Below are 13637 nucleotides of genomic sequence, written 5' to 3'. Positions count from 1 at the left end.
CTCTCCATAACTCTGATCATCCCAAAAGCTTCTGTTTACTCTTTTATTTTCAAATACCTGGTTCTTGGCTGCAAACACTGGGACTATACTCTGCATTTTGTATGAAAATTCAGCTATGCCTTGTAAAACAGCTTCAATACTTTCCTACTTCTAGTGGAGATATCTTACCTGACATAACGCAGTGCAACATCTGTCTTTTTTATGATCCCATTACATTCTTCTTAATAGTCATTCTATGGTCAAATAATGAACCAAGTAACACAGAAGATGCTTTATGACTTCGAAAAATCAATCTATTTTAATTTAGGCACATGTTAGGGTCTAACAGTCAGCCATCATTTAAAAACAAATAAACAAACAAATAAACAAAACCACTGAAAACAATGGAGAAAAAATATAAAATGTGAATTATTGGAAAAAGATTAAAATAAAAAAAGGCTAAGAAGCTTAAATTATGTTATCTCTTCTATTTTCTTTATTCTTTGCATGACCAGTGATTTCATCCATTGTATTTGTTTTCATATAAAACATCACTAACATACAGATTGCTAGAGTCCACATTCTAATTTTAATTAAAATCAAATATATCTGGTGGTGTACATTTTGCTTCAGAGGAATAATTGCACATTTATGCTGTTTTAAATGAGAAAAGAATTTAGCTCACTACATTTTTACATGCTTCACTGGCTTGGTGCTGAGAATGTCTTACTGGATTGGTTAGACTTTTTCCTCATAAGAAAAAGACATGATTATTTTTATTTGGCAGTTAAACACCTGGTCACTAAATATTTAAAATTCTTAAATGAAATGCCTCTCAATAAGCTGTGGAGCAATAATATGCAAATACTTACTTATACTCAATTGGCATATAACAAGGTATGAACAATGTGTGTGCATTGTAATGAAGTGATGCAAATGACCTCAGAAGATGGAAGACAGTGCCAAAAGTTTGAATTGTATCCAAAATAAGAATGTCTTTTTTCCCTACAATCTGCTGAATGCAGAATGTATTAGTATCTCAGTGCTGCACAGCTGTGTTTTTCTATCAAAGAAGGATAATGCCTGCTTTCAGACTTGCAGAAAAAAATCCTTCCTAATAGAGTTGGGTACCTTTATCTGCATTCAAGTTGCTGCTTATTTATTTTTAAATAACTGAATTCTGACAACATTTTATCCTGAATAAAACACACAGTTTAAAAAGAGTCAGATATTCCATGTCAGTCCTCTGCTGTGAAAACAGAGTTCCTATTTAAGATTGATCTTGATCCTTTTTTTAATGTTGTCTCATCACTAATCAACCAAAATTTCTTGGTGATCTAACTCGTGGCCTCAGGCCTTTTCCTCCCTAATGTCTGATACAGCCTTACAGGGAGATCATAACATACAACTACAGTCCTGCCTTTACCTGCCCTGGTATAATCTCCAGTTCCACGTTTCTTCAAGGACAGGCTCCTCTTTTAGAAGGGGAGACTCTTATCTTGCTGAGAAGCTGTCCATCACTTTCTTCTCCAGGCTCTTCTCATGTAAACAGGTCCAGAAGATCTGGATTGCTCAGCAAAACAGTATCAAGGACAGGGCTTCTCAAGTGAAGGTTTCAATACAAATCTAAGTCATGAATGGTGCCTGAACAACTCCATGGCCCCAGACATGAAGTGCTTGTGATATTTTTGTGGAGCATCTCTTCTTCCTTTATCCTTTCCTGGTGTCACAATGAGGACATCTATCCTGCTGCATTTGGTACATGTGAGAGTGCTGTTGAGCTGCCTACAATGTTTACTGTCTGCTGGGGAAGAATTCACTGAAGTCAGATATAAAAAATAAAAAAAACCAAACCAAAACCTGATGAAAGTTATCTTCAATACAATTTCCCTATAAGTATGATCCATGAGTGATATCTATGCTAGTAGAAAATATCTTTCTTTCACAGCAGACTTATACTACTCCAAATGCCTCTTGTCCACAAAGAGGTCTCAAGTTGCTGAAGAAAACACATTTCCAAGGTACTCTGCTATTCTCAAGTCAAAAGCAATTTCATTTTTCAGTCATACTCCACTACAACACAGGAGAACCTGTACTTACTTGGTTAGAGATAATAATGGTGCAGAGTCCCAGTGGGACATCCATAAGTATGTGCTTAAGTCTCTCTTTGCTCAGGAGTTTGATAGAGGCAAGGCACATGATTGAAGAATATTAATTGTTTATCTTTAATGTTTTTCTTTAAAACTTTGTTTGTCTCTATTCAGGTTTATGTATGAAAAAATCACATTTCAGCAGTATGTTACAAGAAGGCAGATCGTTAGATAATATAAATATATCATTGCAATTCTACCATCTTCATTCTAGTGAAGAATCTATCACCTGAACCAAGATATTTTTTACATTTTATTCTTACCTCTCCCTAATGATACAAGGACTTGCTTTTCAGAGACCTTATTAATTTATTTATATTTTCTCACAAAATATTTTTCTGGCAAAACCAAATTTTTATTTCATAACTTTACTTTCTATCTAATATATATCTGTGAAGTATAAATGTGCTCTGATTACCATGTGTCAAATGTGACTTGTTTAGCATTTTTCTACTAGGATGTGGAAACCATATTCAATAATCTTTTATCAGTTTTGTACAGGAAGAACAAAGTTTTGTTCACACAGGAGATTTGTGGCTTATTAAGTTTTTTCATAAAGTGAATTAAACTCCACTGTGTATATATAACCCTGTTTAAAAGCAGTTTGTTTCAGTTTAGCTTAAACAGATCCCAATTTGTGCTACACTGAAAAATGCCTCATTTAAACTGCAATAAAAGTAGCTGCACAACTTCATTTAGTGGTTTAGTTAAATTAGTTGGATTTATTGCATTTGATTGAACCAAGATAACAGTATCATAGAATCAAGGCTGAAATTTTAAGCTAACATGCAGCATGTCATCTGACAAATTTTTCAAGATATCTGCCAGTATTGCTAATTACCTGGTTACTTTGGTCATCAACTAACAAAGCCCAAGTCTGAAAATGATTACTGTGCAAAGCAATTGCACTAACAGCATGTCACAAAGATCTACCAAATACTTCATACCAAGTTGAAACACTAGATTGGAGCAATCCTCAAATGCCACAAGGTGTTTTAAAGAAAAAACTGAATCTCATGGAGATTGTCTTTATGATAAGGAATTTATTTGGGAAATACATCTTTCTTTTCTGAATCATTTTTTCACTGGTTTCAGTGAGCTCACATTGAAAAGGGTGAGCATTGCTTTGAGTCTTCTAAAGATTTTCTAAAATTATGGTTATGTATAAGCCTAGCTCAGGTGATAAAAACTCACTACTGATGTGACTTATTATTGCTTAAACTGCATTTTAACCAGATTGAAAACTTGCTGAAATTATGGGTGAGGATTCAGCTGAGCAAAACAGCAAAGAAAGTCAGCTGGTTACAAACAGGAGGAAGGAGCCCCTGACCTTGGCCTCAGCTTTGGGCTCCCTGGAATTTGGGCTCCTGTGGAATCTATCACCAGCTTTCCCTCAGGTTCTTGATGACAAAAATGAATTCAAGCAAATGCTGAGGCAGCACCTCGTATGTATTTCCAGAGATGCAAACTTTTGCAGGGAGACATCAGATACCAGAATCTAACTGCATGAAGTTTCAGCTTTATGAGGCAGAATAAATAAACATTCACAGAAATTATAATTATTCAAACTCTATGAGTGGTTACATGGTCAATTGCCACTGTTCTTCATAGAGTTTTTCCCAAGCAGTCTTTGAAATGATCAAATAAATACCAGTAGCTACCATTTTTTCAAGTACTGAAGCCTAGTAATTCAGTTGTCATTCAAAACAAATTTGTGACTGAACTCAATGCATTTTTTTGTTTTATTTATATCTGCAGTTTGAAAACACACTTCACTTTTCATAAAATGAAACTTTTAATCACAAAGAAAGCACGAGTTCTGTATTTAATATTTATAATTATATTTAATATAATAATATAATATTTATAATTATTATATGTATTTTAATATGTATTTTCATTCTGCTGAATAGGGCTGCTATGATTATTAACCCTTTCACAAAGCATTTCTTGGCCTACTTAAGCTGTAAACTAGTATCACAGTGTTTTGTTCACCCACTACATAGTCAAACAACTACAGAAAGTTGGAACATATGCAGTCATTTGCATATATCTGCATACATTCATATGCATAAATGCACATAACACAGAAGGTGAAACTCAAAGAATGTGAGTAAGAAACTGAAATTCTCTTCAAGGGCTGTGCTAACTTTGAAAGTAACTCACTGAGCTGGGAGGTAAACCAAGTACCACAAAAATGTATACACTTATTCTCTTCTTAAAAAGAAGAAACACTGCCTTGCAAGCAGATTGCAATTAACACACTACCTCGTCAGCCTGCAAGATCTAAACTGAACATACAGTTCTTTTTTGTTCTCCACCTAGTTTGTGATCCTTTTTTCAGAAGGTGGGAATCTGCTATTTGGAAATTCCAAACACAAGCATTTTCATATCAAAATAGGTATCTTCACATGAAAGTCAGAAGAATTTTTTTCTTTTTTTTTGAAAGATGTCCTTTTTAAGTTTTTCAAAGAATTCTTTTCAGAAAAGGCAGGAACCTCATCAGCTCCCACACACACAAATCTTCAAATGCTGTTTTTGAAGAATTGCATTTAAAAGTACGTTCACTCATATACCAAGCATGAGAAGCCAGGGAGGAAAAAAAAAGTCTTTGAATTTGAACTACAGCTCATCATAATCTGGTTAAAATTATCTTCAACACCACCTGTCATTATTAATGCAGGAAGAGAGGCAGAAAAATACCTTCAGCCCAGCTACATTATTGCAAATAAGGTCCATCTGCTTTTCACTGTTCCATCATATAATAATAGCAGTTATATTTATGCTGGATTTAGGATTTTGCCTGTAGTAGATGAATGTGAAACTGCTTTTATTAAAAATGTTTTCCTTTGAAGGTGTTCTACCATTTTAGCAGACTTTATACCTAATTTTTAATGTGGAATCCTCAGTCTTTGATATATTCCATCGCTAGGTAAATTATTTTTTCCAATTAATTAAATTTTCATTATATATATAAGAATAGATAAATATTCTATTTAACTTTTTGTGGTAAATGGTACAGCAGCGAAGAATCTGATTTAAGGCATAATGGCTATAAGAGCCATTTTATAATAGTCATGGTAAAATATTCATTATCTGCATCCTTGAAGGAACACATTAAAAACATAAAACCTACAGGGTAAGAATTTCTGAAAGAGAAAGCAAGGATTTTTACAAAAGCAAATGAAAAGGTAAAACCTAAGGTACAAAATGCTTGCTGTTATCGTGGGTAGTGTTCAAATCATAGGAAGGAGATTCAAAGTAAATTATTATGTAAATGTATGTATTTCAAAGTAAATAGTAAATGTAGTATGTAATTCAAAGTAAATTAGTGTTCAAATCATAGGAAGGAGATTCAAAGTAAATGGGTATGTCTACATTAGCCATTAAAATGGGGTGTGGTGCATCAATCCAGGGCCTGTGGTGAGATTTATTCTTTGCTTGCTCTCTGCTGTCCATGAATTCGAGTCCATACAAAAATTTGTATGGTCCCAAAGAGTATTATTGCTAGAAGAACACTCATCATCAAGATTTTAAACATAACAACAACAACAAAAGGTGGAAGCTATCTGCAATAAAAGGTATCTTACAATAAAGAAATTATAATTTGCTTTCAGACTAGAAGAACAGAAAGAATATAAAAATATCTGAGCATTTAAATGTAAAAGCATGACAACACAGGCCAAAAAGGAAGTGTGAGGAAGTACTTTGTAAATGCATTAAAGTCTGAAAAAACCCTTTTTTTCTAGATTCATTAGAAGAGCTCAACCAGACAAACAGTTTTCAGTGCCTATAGATGAGCACTCAGAGAAGACAAGACCATGGCAGAAAAAAAAGACTAAATTTTTCCTTCTAATGATGATTACTACAAGGATTTACTTTCTTTCCTTTTTTTTAAATTTTTTTTTTTTTCCTTTTGTTTATGACAGAAATTTCAGACTGGAAAGCCAATAGAATAGCTTTTAGAACAAAGTGATAAAGTATTTCTTCTACTAGAGAGGCTAAATGGAATTGAGGAAAATTAAATTAAATTTTTTTTTACTCCACACATTCCAGCTGTGGAATTCATTGATACTAGTTTCTTTAAATGCTGGAATTTCCATTGGACTAGAAAAGCTACCACAGAATCTTATGGAAGAAATTTTTTTATATCCTACCAAACAAAATAGAGTGGGAACAAATTCTTGTTCAGATTGTTCTTAAAAGAGTGATTAGTTGAATCCACAAGGATACACAGGGAGAAATATATCTGCTTGTTCTGCTGTAATAGCCATTGCTTAACCCCAAACACAGAAAAAGCATGCATTTGCTGAGATTTTTGTTCATTCTTGCCTCTTACATGAGGTAAATAAAAATGAAGAAGATGAATACCATCTCCAAATACAGGTGATAAGGAACTCAAATTTGGAAGATGGATTCTGGTCTCCCACTCAGCTCTATCCCACTGATCTATTGCAAGGTATCACATGCAGTGGTAGGGGTATGTGGTGGGGATAGGCTTACTAATAAGAAGCATTTTTCTCAAAAGGCATTAGTAGCTGCTCCAGATCAAATCAAATATTGATGTTTCTGTGAAAGGAACTCCCATTTTCCCCCACGATCTCTGTTGCAACTGATTCATTGTTCTTCTTGCTTAGCATGCACTAAGAATTTTCATCCTAAACTTATAGAGCAGCACAGATTCTAATTAATTTTAATTTTAATTATTAAAATGTACATTTATAAAACTCCCACTTCATAACCTGGGATCTTTAAAGAATTTAGGAAAATTACAACAGGTTCTTTTCTCTATGATAGGGACCACTTTATTGTGAGATCCCTTGCTGGAAGCCTTATATCCTAAAACATTCAAAGAATTAAAAAAAATCAGGAATCTAAATGGGAATGAATATAAAGTAAATAACTTGACATGGCTCACATCTTATGTCAGTTCTAAAAGTAGTCACACTTATCCATGGAGGATCAATTCCAGAAACATGAGCCAAGAGTATGAATGGCATGTGACTTTTATCTCACAAGCCATGGGATGGGCAATTAACACAGGAAACATGGCTTTGCAGAGACTGTCTTGCAGGAAATCAGATGTTAAACAGTTAGGGCTATGTACAGACACCTTGAATTTCCCTTCAGGTGAACTGGTATTTGTTGGAAAAGAAAAGAAACAGCACCACTGAAGTATATGAGTGACATTCTGGAGCCTGTGAAGGCGAGCAGTCTAGTTTATGTCATCTGTTGCTACCATGGGAATAATTCATTGTGGTAATGAGTTTCTTATATTGCTGAAGCAAAGTCAGCTCATGAGGAAAGAATCAACAGGACTAAAGTTTCTGATCAGGCATTCTTTATGGCTATTTTTCACGTTTAAGTTCCCGCAAAATCCTGCCAAATTTTGTCACTAAGGAAACCACATTGAAGGGATATTCTTTTATCAGTACTTTGGTTTTAACTAACAATTTGTATTTCATTGCATTCAGGTGCAGCAGATAGAAACTACAAATATGTGGCAGCTAGTTGATTTTGACTTTATGTCCGATATATGAATTTGGTTTAGTAGGATTGACATTTTTCTGTTATTCCTGAAAAGCTTTATGTAAGGATGGATAGAGTTAATTGCAATGATGCAAACAGCATTAAGCAGCAAAAGAAAGAAACTATCAACAACCTAACATTTCTAGACACCTTTCTTAATCAAAAAGTTAATAAATTCTAAATAATTGTGTTTAAATAAATAAACTTATATCAGAGAATGCTGAGTTACAATCTTTTTCCATAAAGATTACTTACTGGAATCACATGTTACTGTTAACAGATGCCATTTGAAATAAAAGCTCCTTCCATTCAAGGCCCTGAACAATGATTGACTTTTATATTTTCATATTGCAAACTCAAAACACAGTTCATATTCCAATAATTTAATAAATATCTCCTCTGCACTGATGCCAAAAGAGCATCGAGACAGGATAAAGCATATAGAAAAAGCTGAGTTTTCTACTACTAAAAGGAGGTTTTCTGTTAAAATCACCAGGGATTTTTCCCCTGATTTTTGAAAGCTTTTCAGTAGAAACAAGACAGCAACATAGCAGAATATAGTACTTTTTTTTTTTTTTTTTTTATTTTGGCAGTCTAAGGATGTTTTGTTGAATGCTACTACTACAAGTCACATATCAAATCAGTTTCACAGAAATTAGAAGGTGTATTTTGCTCACTTATACATTTCTGAGTTATAAGAAATAAAGTCTATATTTTGTTTTAAATCTGACTGAGAGACAGAAAGGATTCTGAATTAATTTAACTTCATGAATTTGAAATAGTGTCCTGTCAATTTAAGAACTGTTAGAAGAAATAATTATTTTACACTTAAGCTTCAGTGAATGATTTCTGCTACTATGCATACATGAGTGACAGACCAGAGGCTTGCTCTGATGTGTTCTGGAGAGTAAAGCCAAGTAATTCTTTGTGGAATGCTGTAAACTTCAGGCCTTCTTTCATACCAAGGAAGTAGGAAGATTTATTATAGCATTTTGCTGAATCTCACTTAAATGTGTGTCAAATGCCTGACAAGCCTCCAGTTTTGGGAGCATTTTCCACATACCTGATATTTACAGGTCCTGGCCTGCCATGACTAATGTATTTAATAATGTTATTGCAAGATTTTTTATGGCAAAAATACTATCTTCATTGTATGAAGGCAGACCAGGAAAATCTAACTTTTGAAATAACTTCCTTGAGTTTTGTATTTGAAATGGAGAAGTTCCTACCCAAGTTGCTGGGAAGATCTACATGCACCAAGTGTGTGTCTGTAGGAGGTGTGACTGAAATGTGGGAGACTCAGATTAAGTACTCAGCTCTGAGTCAGGAAAAAAGCTCCATGTAAATGCCTCCTCCCTGGAAGTCATCTGTGCCTCAGGAGTATTCCAGGGGTGATGTCTCTGGCTTTGATCAGGTAATCTCTCCACAAGCTGTGAAATGCTATAAAGATGAAGGTTTAATAAAAATTGCTGTCTTCTCAAGGAAAGAAAAAAAGAAAAAAGAAATCAACCAAACAAAAAACCACAAACATCAAAAAACAAAATCCAAAGAACTCTTAAAAAACAAACCAAAAAGCCGCAACATATATAAAACAAAGTTCAAAATACTGAAAAAAAATTTGAAATTTTTTTTTTTTTGGTCATGAAAAAGGATTGTTTTCTGTCACAATAATGAAATACCAACATCCATTTGGATCAGGAGAGACCAAAGTGTGTTGAAAGCTGTGGTATTTTCAAAGTTCAGCTTCATCTTTATTGAAGCTAAATGTGATGCATGTTTTATGCAAACTGGATCAACTCAAGATATAAGCTTTACCAGTAAGGTAAAACTATATTTGGAAAGTTTAGCTGTGTTGAAGGTTTTGCCTAATCTGATTGCTAACATGTTCTATAAACTAAAGAATTTACTGGAAGAAACGTACATGATATCTATTTCTTTCTGTAAGCCTTCTAATATAACCCAGTTAAAGAAAAAAATAATTCTTTACTTCTGAGTTGTACTGAATTACAGATGAAAAACAACTTTTTATTGTGCTCATCTCCACCATGGCTTCTGTGAAGGTTTCAATTCACCTGAATAGTAACAATCTTTAATCAATGCAGTGAGGATAGTGGATTCAATGCTTCCATCTTTGGATCATATCATCACTCCACTAGCTGTTTTTCTTTTCTGACAGGCTTCAGTCACTTCATTTTCTCACATTTCTGGCTCAACAGCTCAGAATGAAACTGGCTGGTGTTGCAGTAGGAATTGTTCAAGGTTTTCTGTATAAATTTCTTTTACTTTTACTCTGCAGGCTTCATATTTATAAGCATCAATGGTTATTTTTCTCCCTGCTTTTCTGAAGCCATAGGATTAATACAGAGGATTTTGCTTTTGAGGTTTCAAGGCAAGCATATTGAAGTGACTGCTGCACAGTAAATATAACATCAATTTACACTGTATTTCCAGATGTTTACAATTTAAACTAGCAGGAAGGTGCCTCTCAGAAAACCGAAAATTCTATATTGCATTTCAAATTCCTACTGTTTCCCTTTAATAAGTAATTTTTCAATATCATATCAAAGGCCTGAAGGCCACTTTTTATTTACCATAGCAAGAACATACATAGATACCTCAGTCATTCCTCATTCTTTTAGGACTCCACTGCAGATGTCAATCAAATGGCAAAACAGGAATATTTACATGTCAGAAATCAGCATCTGGCCTAGCTATGAAACGGAAGCATAATATATTTAATAAGGATGGGATAATGATTGCTGCTATTAATAGGTTTTGTTTTCTTGTATTTTTTGTTGTTGTTATAGTTAAGTACTTATTATACATTTCAGCAGAATGAGCTATCCAAAATGAAGCACTGATATGACAGATCTCTAGATGAGGAGTAAATGTGATAATGAAAAAGATGCATTTTGTTCTGGCACTATTCAAGTTATTCCCAGTTAAAACTTCTCAGCATCCTAGACATATTTTACACTAAACACTTCTAGTTCTGTGAATAGAAATTATAAGCATTTAGCATGTGTTTTTAGAAGGAAAATAAGATCAAGTTATACAGATGCATTCTATACCTACTGGTGATATTCAGGTGACAAACAGCAGAGATGTGTGATGAATTCCACCCGCCTTCGAGTTTATGTATTGACTTTTTTATAGCACCCACCACACTAAGTGTGAATTACACATGCAGCTCTGAACACTCCACCTGAACTCTGCCCACTACTGCATTTCTTCCAAGATTACTTGTAACATATCACACCTCTACACAGTGTGAAATGTTTGCCATTTTTATTTCTAAAACCCCTCTTCTAAGGAGTTGTTTCTTCACTGAAAAGTTACAGTTGTTTAAGAGACAACACAGGCTACATAGAAAGTGAGAAAAGGGAGGAGTTTTAGATTTGACACCTTACACCATTATGCAGAAACAGAAGCTACACAATTTCCTGTAAGGAGAGTGATTTTGCTTCCAGTGGACAGCCATCATTTCACTTTGGTGGGGTGCTAAGGATACCATCATTTTTTTTCTCCAACATCTGTCTCTGCAGTGTCATTTGAAGTGCCTCATGCTACATAGCACTGTCTGGCACGTGCTATCCAATCACTCCTAGCAGATAGCATGCTAGCTTCAAGGACTTCCATGGAAACTGTACCTACACTACATTATAACTTCTCAGCTATTACCATTCACATTACTCTCATTCATGCAAAGCAGTTCTTTATTAATCTGGAAACATACTGCAGCATTTAAAGTACAATGGCCTGAAGAACTCAGGTTGGTTGGCTGCTGTGTGTTGCAGGAGCTCTCTGCTGTTTAGAACCACCAGCACTGCATATTTCATACACTGGCACCTGCAGAGAGCTGTCTGGCCACCTGCTCGGTGTACCAAGCATTACAGTTACATACACACATCACACCCAAATTTAGTACAGAAAAAACACAGCTTTCACTTGGTTGATGGTATTCATCAGGCCTATACATGATCTGTTTTACTTAGGGACAGGAACATGCATAACAGAAGTTCACCTGCAAAATTCATTTTACCACCTTACCTAACCCATTTACTTTCTTTAGTAATAAACCCAGGTTTGACACGATTTAAGTTCATTCTTATGCAGAGATGAGACCCTGAGTTTTGTTGCTTTAGGGATCCAAAGTAGATTCTCCAGCACTGTCTAAATGCCTCCATTCTGGAGAATGGCATTTGGCAGTTAGTCACTTACTCATGTGTGATGCTGATGGGAAAGAATTGATGCCATATTATGCAGGGGATCACTGCATCTTCCTTCTGACAGCATCTTTCCTCAATGGCAAGGACAGTTTGCTTTTATAATTCTTTGCTGGAAAGAAGAGTTTGTTGGCAGAAATGCAGGTGCTATAAGAGAAGGAGTTCAGGCAGGGCAGGGAAGCGTAAAAGAAGATGCTCTCTCCATCTTTTACTGCTGTAGAGATTTAATTCCCCTTTAATATTCTAGCTATTTGCAATGGCAATTTGAGATCTCACAGTGGCATCTGTGGCCAAATGTGAGTACTTAAACCATGTGGACTCTGAGGCTCTTCCAACAGTCTGTCAGTAACTATAACCTGAAAAAATTTAAGTCATGCGAATATGAGGTGAAGACTGTGCACTGCAAAGCCTTTTACCTTGAAAAAGCCTTTAATAGCATTTGGGAAACTAAATATATATTATAGCTCTGAGCTCTCAGTTTCCAGAGAGTAAAAACAAATTCTTTCCATCCATACAACACTCAACTATAAGAATATCTGGTGTCATTTTTATGACCTAGACCAGTTTCAGAAGCTTCAGTGGAGAACATGTGCACACATATATCCAGTCATTCTCTGGTGCATTCTTCCAGCTTTGAACACTGAGTAGGTTACAGACTGATCTCTTGTGCATCAAGAGCTTCTGTCACACAATTATGAAACTTGAAAACTGGAAAAAAATGCAGAGTATTTTTGCAGTCCAGGTCAAGCAACAGCTCTCCCATGGAATAGTGTAATGATTTAAAACGTGCAGTACATGCAGTTGCCTGTCTCAAAGAATAGTCAAGGAACTAACAAGATAAGCCATCACAGCAGAAAATTGAGATAAGCACAGATAGCAACATCAGAAAGGGTCTAATTCTTGGCCTCCTGGATGTGGTGATTTAGTTAGCACACGGGACAAAAATTCCCACTGCACAGACTGTGAGAAAGAAAACAAATGTGAACACCCATGTGAGCCCATGTTGTAGGAAAATCTGAGACTGCCCTGAGGATACCCAGAACTTGAACTGTATCAAGGTAGTACCACCAGAAGAATTATTCTGGGACCCCTACCACTGAGAAGACCAGGGTGGAGGATCAGCAGTATCTATCCCACAGTATCCATGGGAGGTAATTATCTTCTGCTTGATCTCTCCATCTCTCTCTCTCCCTCCCCCAACCGTCTGGCCCCCTTCTTTTTCCTCTTTCTTTCTATCTCTCTACCTCACATTTGCTGTTAAATAAATAAAATCCATACTATTGACTTCAGCCTATGATCTTGTTTGCACCTTAATCCAGGCAGAGACATCTTTTAATAATCAGATCATAACAGATGGGGGCAGCTGCTGGTGACCTGACAGTCTGTCACCCTTTGCAACCCTTATCTCACTGAGGTCTCCTTACTGAGACACTGATCCCACATTCTACCCCTCCCCACCCCTTCCCATGCAGGTACAGTCCCATATCAGAGTACCAGGAGAGAGTCCCACTAAAGTTATATGCATTTTCTTTTCATCATGTCAGGGGTTAATGGCATAGAAGCTTGAGATAAGCTTTTATAAATGTCCTTCAAATACCACAGAATTACACTACTATGAAAGCCAGTATGAGGGAAGAAAAAAATGTCCATTTTATATATACATCTCAAAGCAATCTCATCTAAAAAATTACTAGCAATTTATAGTTGCAAAATTACTGGGCTTAAATTTTATCTCTTATTCTGACTTTATCTT

The 13637-nt window shown here is 35.3% G+C and overlaps 1 protein-coding gene across 1 annotated transcript in view; it reads right to left on the bottom strand.

The window, feature by feature from the left end:
- NKAIN2 (sodium/potassium transporting ATPase interacting 2) overlaps positions 1-13637 on the bottom strand; it is a 506767-nt gene that overhangs the window by 178822 nt on the left and 314308 nt on the right. The gene's annotated exons all lie outside the window — the stretch shown is intronic.

This window comes from Oenanthe melanoleuca, chromosome 3 (genome assembly GCF_029582105.1).
Source record: "Oenanthe melanoleuca isolate GR-GAL-2019-014 chromosome 3, OMel1.0, whole genome shotgun sequence".
NCBI lineage: Eukaryota > Metazoa > Chordata > Aves > Passeriformes > Muscicapidae > Oenanthe > Oenanthe melanoleuca.
This window is presented reverse-complemented; position numbering and strand designations above follow the sequence as displayed.